The 7,500-nt window shown below is 40.1% G+C and overlaps 1 protein-coding gene across 1 annotated transcript in view; it reads right to left on the reverse strand.

The window, feature by feature from the left end:
- The window catches only part of LOC115214401 (atrial natriuretic peptide receptor 1-like), a 300,999-nt gene that overhangs the window by 291,819 nt on the left and 1,680 nt on the right, over nt 1–7,500 (reverse strand). The window lies entirely within an intron of this gene.

The raw sequence follows: 7,500 nt of genomic DNA on the forward strand, positions 1-7,500 counted from the left end.
ATCAGTTGTTATAGCTTTAAGCTTGAAATTAATTATTTGTTTCTAATGACGACGAACCTCAAGGAAAAAACTGGGAATTTTACGAACGTAACGGCGTTGTAAGTAAAGTGAAATGGCTTCACCTGGGGATTTGAAATTGTATCATGGACTGCCGCTCTATTTTCAAATACATTACCCCTTCATATGCAATTTAAACACTATACCTACATCATACCACGCTACTTTATACCACATACCACTGCACTGCAAAAAACTGCGCGCGTACCGCTTTCCACGAGAAAGAGGGTGCCTCTGGGTAGTCGGTCAACCTTTTAGAAATAGCAACCGAATTCCCTCAAATTACACCCTATTATTATCTTCAAAAAAGAAAGGACACATTAGCCTGTGTAGTTTTGGATATCTCTAAAATTACTGGATAGTCAAAGCTGGAATACTGCTTGATCATACGTTTCCTAAATCAAACTAGGGTTAAGCAACAACAACTCCACACTACACTACATTGTAAGTTGCCATTGTGCGACTAAAGATCAAACTCACCTCGCTGTATTCCGTATTTGATTAATTATAATTAATTATAATTCATTATAATTTCTGCGTCGTCTAACTTCCCTTTTAAAACCAGAATCAGTTAAACATCATTCTATTTAAAACCATTACAACATTTTTTCAGGAGACGGACTTTCTCGGGACCCTGTACTGGTGTTATAAAATTCAGTTCATAATAAAAGAATGTAACTCGTGTATGATTATATTAAATATGTTTTGCAAACAACTTGCACATGCAAGTGCTACCGATCGAAAGCTCCGCATACCGGAAGCCAACAAATGTATGGGATCATCGGGAGAGAATGTGCGCCGTTTTGGGACCTACCTCTCGACGGCATCATTGCACACCGGTCCCCATTACTGACATGAGGCCCGGCTTGCTAAATCACCTGGTTATCAACTATAGCTCAATATTCTTCTAGCCATCGCTCATCGTCTCATTTTAACCAAATCCAGTGGCTAGCCTTTTCCATTGTAGTTTGGATATCGTTCATGGTGGTATTTACTTTACGATGAGTTAAGCCTAATGATAACAACAGTCGCTTCATACTGTGTCTAACGAATCATCTGCATCCGACTTCGATTGGAAAATACTCCGCTTTCCAGCCTGTGTCATCACATTCCTCGAGGAGGCCTGATCCTCCTGCTTGATCCACACTTTCCTTTCGCTAATCGGTTACCATCCTTCACTCCAAATAATTCCTTTCCTGTATCGTATATTGAGCTTAACTTTCTGTTTCTCCACTGTGGATCCTGTCACTTTATAAAGAGCTTGGCATACCTTGTTCTCAAATTCTTTATATCTTCCTTTCTCATTAGCAGCCAGTCACAGAACCCTCGGTTTCCTTCGAATTCTATCTGATGCACTAGTCTCATGACCTGCAGCTTCCTGTCGGGAAGAGGTCTTTGCTGTAACATTTATCGATCCGCTGTGGCTTGCATCGGGGGATTATTTACCACGTGTTTCACGATCACATGATCCACACTGCTCTGTCCTCTTCCTACAAGTCTTACCCTGATGAATCTTCAAGCCGCTCTCGGTTGCAAACGTCCTACAGCACAGCTTGCAACCAAAGTTGCTTGCACTACGTTCGCTGTTCGAAGGAATAGCCATATTCATGTCCAAGGTCATTTCCGTGTTAACTGGGCTTGATTGATTCTCGACCCCACCCTCTCGGTCAACCATGGGGCTGTCATTCTCATTGGTAGTTGTTACAACATGTTGCAGAGGTGAGGATTGGAAGTCCGCAGCCTCCACCAGTCTTTTCTGGTGTCGATAGTCTTTCCCATTGTCAGCTCTTCTTTCGAGCAGTCCTCTTGTTTTTCCCAGATGCCTAACCGTCTTCCGGTATGTTAGTGGTTACCTACCACAAGGTCTTAGATGTTTTGAAAACAACTTGCACACGCATATGCTACCTGTCGAAAACTCCTCATACCGGAAGTCAGCAAGTGTATGGGGTCAACAGGAAAGAATGCGCGCCGTTTTGGGACCTACCTCTCGACGGCATCATTGCGCACCGCCGCACCCCTTCCTTGACATGAGGCCCCGCTTGCTAGATCAACTGGTTATCAAATATAGCTCAATATTCTTCAAGTCATCGCAAATCGTCTCTTTTTAATAAAATTCAGTGGCTAGCCTTTTCCACTGGTGTTTGGATATCGTTCGTGGTGGTATTTGCTTTACGATGAGTTAGCCCTAACGATAGCAACAGTCGCCTCACACTGTGTCAACGAATCCTCTACATCCGACTTCGATTGGAAAATAACTAAAATTCGCAATAGCTGAAAATGTTGATTCGTATAAATATACTCCATTAAACAGTAGAAGAGTTGCTATTGTTACTCCAGATGATGCTGGGTATTCTGGTTTCTTATGCACCCAAAAAGCACCCAAATTTATTTTTTCAAAATTCAAGTTCAGCCTTCAAAGAAAATTATTTAACTGTTCGATTACTACAGTGAATAGCATGTGGTCTAAATGTAATACACAACTGTCTACATCTGGCAGAAAATATTTGCAAAACTATTTCTCTATCATTACCAAATGCTTCGCTAGGATCTGTTTAATCAAATTAAAAGTCGAAATATTTTCACAGACAAAATCATCACTAAATGAAAACATTTCAAATTTACCATGCCTTACTATACTCTTTTACTCTTTTACTCTTTTACTTGTTTCAGTCATTTGACTGCGGCCATGCTGGAGCACCGCCCTTAGTCGAGCAAATCGACCCCAGGACTTATTCTTTGTGAGCCTAGTATTTATTCTATCGGTCTCTTTTGCCGAACCGCTAAGTTACAGGGACGTAAACACACCAGCATCGATTGTCAAGCGATGTTGGGGGGAGGACAAACACAGACACACGAACACACACGCATACATATACATATATACGACGGGCTTCTTTCAGTTTCCGTCTGTCAAATCCACTCACAAAGCTTTGGTCGGCCCGAATCTATAGTAGAAGACACTTACCCAAGGTACCACGCAGTGGGACTGAACCCGGAACCATGTGGTTGGTAAGCAAACTACTTACCACACAGTCACTCCTGCGCCTATTTTTTACGTTTATTTCTTTTCCTAAACGCTTCAGTTTTATCTTACAAATTGAAAATATTTGTGACATGAATTCCACTGAGGTTCTTAGATATGCCTGACAAATAGTATAATTTAGAAACAAATGCATTTCCCGGGATGAATACTGCGAAATCTGAGTTCTTTTCCAATAACGACTTCACTTCCGCCAGTTGTCGCAAAGTTTGTCCTTTTGGCAGCCAATACTCTTCTGTAAGCAGTAAAAGTTTACTGAACTCTGATCCTATATCCCGCTATACATTTTTAAGTAGACGGTTATTTGACATTTAATGATATTGATATTTTTAATGACATGTTTTGTGTTTGCCACGAATGCTTCTTAATGAAGATTCAAAATGAAATCTAATTTGAAATCGAACGGTTTTCCTATCATTGATGTTGCATTCTCAGTACATGTACTCTGGTAGGGCAGGCTTGTTTTACTGTTTCTGTTGTGTGTATATATATATATATATATATATATATATATATATATACACACACATATATATAGCGTTCAGATGTATAAAAAGGTGGAAATAAAGTGATAAGTAGGTTGAAAGTAAATAGGATGGTATACTGGCCAACTACGAGTAGCGAGCAATGAAATTCTTACATTCTCCTGATTTCCTATGATTTAGGCTGCCTCATGGTCCCAGCAGCCAAAATAAAAAAGGCGTTGCTCCGGAGGATGACAAGGGAGATATACTGGAACAGCCACTCTGGCTCAAAGGGCTAGCACTTGCAAACAGCCATCTCCGCCCCGATAGCGATGAGCAAGGATATGGTCCGGGGGCTGAGACCGCCGGAGGTGCCCACTACCACAGGATCGACCATAAACTTCTCAGAGAGTGACCGATGGACCAATACCTTTCTAAATAAAAAGAAATTGTCCACTTTGACATCTTCTGTTGTACGTTCATCTAAATGTCACAAATTATCTCATTATGGCAATCTACCACCATTTCTTTCGGTCATCCAGAAATTTCATTATAGTATGCAATCGGCGGTGAAACCTCGGAACCCTTTTATGTCTAGGTGGGGGTAAAATAAGGATGCATCCTTGTTCTTGTACTGTTTAACAGTTATCTGGTGGCTTTATTCCAGGAGACAGGTCACCGAAGAGGACGGAACTCGTATCAAGTACCGCTATGATGAATGCATCACACAACCTGAAAGCACATCAAAAACCCCTCTCAAGCACGGTATACGAGATTTGGTATGCCAACGATTCAGCTGCACCATCACATACCCACTTTTCTCTTCAACAAATGATAAACTCAATGAACCGTGCGTAATCTCTGATCGGTCTTCAATCAGCCTTCCCGTCCTCACCATCTCTTCAGCCCGTCCATATTGATGATGCACCTCTACCGTAAAAGAACTCATTCGATTATCTTGGAAACATGATAACTAACACTGGACTACTCGATGAGGAGATACTCTGTCGAATCAACTTGGCGTCTACATCATTCGCGAGACTCAGTGAACGTGTCTTTCGGAACAAGAACCTTAGAGCAAGTACAAAAATCTCTGTTTATCGAGTTTTCTTTGTGTGTCCATTCTCCAGTATGGATCTGAGTGGTGTTCCCTTTACCAACGTCATATCATTCAACCAGAAGCGTTCCACATCAGGCTGCTCCAAAGTATCCTCAGTCTCACGTGGCAGGACAAGGTACCTCATACCGAAATTCCACCAAGGGCTTGGATCTACAGCGCTGAGGCCTGAACCCTCCGTCGTCTTCTCCGCTAGGTTGGCCATACGATCCGGATACCAGTAACCGGCTCCCAAAGATGGTCCTTTGGGGGACAGAGACTGCAGGTAAACCTCATAGACAGCCAAACTTCGTCTTCTCGATTAGCTCAAGTGATCTCTTTTTATGCGGTTACCCTCCCAATCGCTTGGAGGCCCTGGAAGGCCCCCTGGAAGGCATAGCGTCCTTTTGTGATGCTTGATGAAAGCGTTTTGAAACCGAACGCAGGAGACCGCATAAAGAGAAGACAAGACGTCGTCATCAACCCCCTACGGCCATTGTTCGGAGGTGCTTTCAATACCCTCAGTGCCACAAGATCTGTGTATCTAATATTGATCTTGTCAGCCACCTCCACTCCCATGGGAGACAATGTACTGGAAATTGTGGAAGATGAATGTCCTAGAGCAAAGCTGTCATCACATTTGATAGGCCTTCAAAAGAACAAGAAAAGAATTTCATTTCTAAACTATATTGCTTTTTCAATCTTTACTTATCACAGCTCTTAAGAAGAATCGATATTAGGACAGAAATAATCAAAACACACACACACACACATATACACGCACGCACACACACGCATACATATTCTACAGAAATGTTTACTAACTCAACTACTCAAGAAATTGTTTTCGATTTGTAAGTAGAATTTTGTTGACATGCAGACACATATGCACACAGATACAAACATGCATATATTCATGAGCACACACACACACACACACACACACACACACACAAATATATATATATATATATATATATATATACACACAAGGCAAAGTAACTTCCAGCTGTGCGGACAATACCGGACTGACTTGATGCCTCAACTTAATTACCTAATTCAACTGAATCTTAATTATTTCTTTTATATATATATATATATAATATATATATATATATATATATATATATATATACATATATACATGCATTCATATAGTCGCCATGATAGATCGTTAGCCACTACACAAAATTTTTTCTCTCCTTGTTTCTCTCCTTGTTTTTTCTGTGTCCCTTTCTGTAGAAGATCGTAGGCTTGAAACGTAAAAGACTTTTTCTATTCCTGAGCGTTATACTAATACATCTGTTTGTTTTGTACACCACCTGTCTTCGTCTTTTGTTTTTTTTTTTTTTCGTAAACTCACCCTATATATATATATATATATATATATATATACGCATGTGTGTGTACGTTTACAGACACATACCAACACACTTCTATGTATGAGTTTGTGTGTGTACGTTTGTATGTGTATGTAAACATAATCTTGCTGCAGAAATTTGCTTACATAAGAAATTTGCTTCCATACTGAAGGGACCACACGTGATCAGGAATCACAATGTTTACAGCAAAACTATGTTTAACAGCGCTACCTGGCTTTTGGATGCCTTTAGCAGGGTCCCTTATTTTCCGAGCATTTGAATAAGGCCCCCAGTTTGAGGACAGCTCGGGCCCGTTTTCTCACTAATCTCGGAAGCTCTAAGGGAGAAGCATGAGAGTTGCTCTTCCTTGTCTGATAAAGCAGTATTTTGTTTTTATACCTTTTATCTTGTGCTTGCTTCAATCACTTGACTGTGGTCATGCTGGGGCATCGCCTTAAAAGGGCTTACTCGAACAAACCGACTTCAGTACTTACCTTCTTTAAGTCTGATATCTGTTCTATTAATCTCTTTTCGTTGAAGCGCTAAGTTACAGGCACATGGGCAAACCCAGCATCGGTTGTCAAGCAGTTGGAGCAAACTCAAAGAAATAGAAACACACACACTCACACACAGACACACACATACAGTAATGCCTCGATATACGAGTTAATTCGTTACCGGAGAACTTCGTAAAGCGAAAACTCGTAAACAGAAAATAAAATTCGTAAATCCAGGGCCTCGTAAAGCGGGGCCTCGTAAAGTGAAGTGTTACTGTATACATACAATAATATATATACATAGCCAAAAGTTACCTGACAGTAAATCAAAACCGTTTAATCCCAATATTTATTTATGTTTAACAACTGAATGAATTTAATAAAAGCATCTAAATATGATGGATAAGAAATTATTAGATGTATAAGCCCTAAAATTCACGCCATAATTGCCAACGGTCATATGGCGTAGTGAATAAGAGCGACAGCTACTAACCCCAAGATTCCGAATTTGATTCCAATAATAATAATAATGATAATACCACCATCACCTTAGGAATGAGAACCCAGGTTCGAAATTTCCCCAAAAAACACCTGATGAAGACTAGAGGGTATATCAGCCGAAACGTCTGATAACACCAAAGATGAGGGAAAATGTCCGTCAAATGTAAATAATGTAAATAAATATCATGAAAATTGTTCAAACTGAAGTCCTTCTTGAGCGACACATTTTTCCATTCGAGTTAGAATTACAGGAATACAGAAATACAATACAGATAGCAAGTATGGAATTTTGATTTACTGTCGAGTGACTTTTGACCAGCCCTGTATATGTATGTATACATACATGCATGCATGCATACATACATACATACATACATACATACATACATACATACATACATACATACATACATACATACATATGTATATATGTATATAGACAACAGGCTTCCACTCACTTCCTTGTACCGAATTTACTCACGAT

Source organism: Octopus sinensis, linkage group LG7 (assembly GCF_006345805.1).
Source record: "Octopus sinensis linkage group LG7, ASM634580v1, whole genome shotgun sequence".
NCBI classification, from domain to species: Eukaryota; Metazoa; Mollusca; class Cephalopoda; order Octopoda; family Octopodidae; genus Octopus; species Octopus sinensis.